Source organism: Perkinsus marinus, assembly GCF_000006405.1.
Source record: "Perkinsus marinus ATCC 50983 genomic scaffold scf_1104296931418, whole genome shotgun sequence".
Classification (NCBI taxonomy): Eukaryota; Perkinsozoa; order Perkinsida; family Perkinsidae; genus Perkinsus; species Perkinsus marinus.
The window spans coordinates 1-1,059 of NW_003215749.1; the positions used below are offsets into that span (position 1 = coordinate 1).

The 1,059-nt window shown below is 47.3% G+C and overlaps 1 non-coding gene across 1 annotated transcript; it reads left to right on the top strand.

The window, feature by feature from the left end:
* Positions 1-524: 524 nt before the first annotated feature.
* Pmar_PMAR011363 lies at positions 525-598 on the top strand. The gene has a single exon. It is a non-coding gene; the product is annotated as a tRNA-Ile (tRNA).
* Positions 599-1,059: the final 461 nt, after the last annotated feature.

Below are 1,059 nucleotides of genomic sequence, written 5' to 3' on the forward strand. Positions count from 1 at the left end.
AACCGTTGGTCACTGGGAAATGGTATAGCTGGTCGAGACGCATGAAGCACTCGAGTGCTCGATCCCGCACCCCTGGACAAAGATTACAGTCAACTGGTGAACTCATTACTCGCGCGACTAATAGTTCAGGCTACATCCTGTACGGGCTCAATCCGTCCAACAGTGCACATGGGGTGAGGGGAACGAGCACGATGAAGGGGCAGTGAAGCCGTTAATCAGAGGATGTTGTGGCTGTTAATCTTGAGTACGCCTGAGTATATAGAGCAGATAGAGCAAAAAACTTTTTACACTTCTCGATTTGTGCGTGTCATCCTTGCGCAGGGGCCATGCTAATCTTCTCTGTATCGTTCCAATTTTATCGGATACCCCCGAGGGGGTCCATCGAAATATAGCGTGCATAAAGTGCTATTCTCTGATTTCAAGTACGTTCCGATTGGTGTGGTATGAGTCAAATTATCTATCAGTGAATTCCCTGCGCATCACGGGTGAATTTCGTTGTCACGGGTGAACTTCGATGTTGAGTTGGTCGTTTAGCTCAGTCGGTTAGAGCATCGTGCTAATAACGCGAGGGTCGCAGGTTCGAGCCCTGCATCGACCACTAGTTTGGCTTACTCATTGCACTATCAAAGTGATTAAGTTCACATCAACTTTTTACTCGCTTTGTAAGAAATCCATTCGTGTGAAATTCCTGACCTGCGTTGAGCGTTCGGCTTCTGAAATGCAATCGACTCAATTCCGAGCTCTTTGCTCGATTGCCAGACTCCTCTTACCCTGCCCAATGTGGGCTGTTGTTCGTAGAGTTCGAGGTCGCCTCGTGCAAAGGAAATCCGTGTGAAGTTCACGAAGAATTCTGTTCCTGTGTAACCTGGATGATGCCAGCCACAAATTAACTACAACTGAAAACTGCATTGAGGAGATGTGTTGGGAAAGATCACTGTTGGTGACTGGTGACACCGGGAGTTGTACAAAAGAATATAAACTATCACTCTTCCTCTCATTCACAGGCCACTGTGTCACCAATCACAACCTCGGAGGTTTCTCTGCACCGATCTGTCAAAA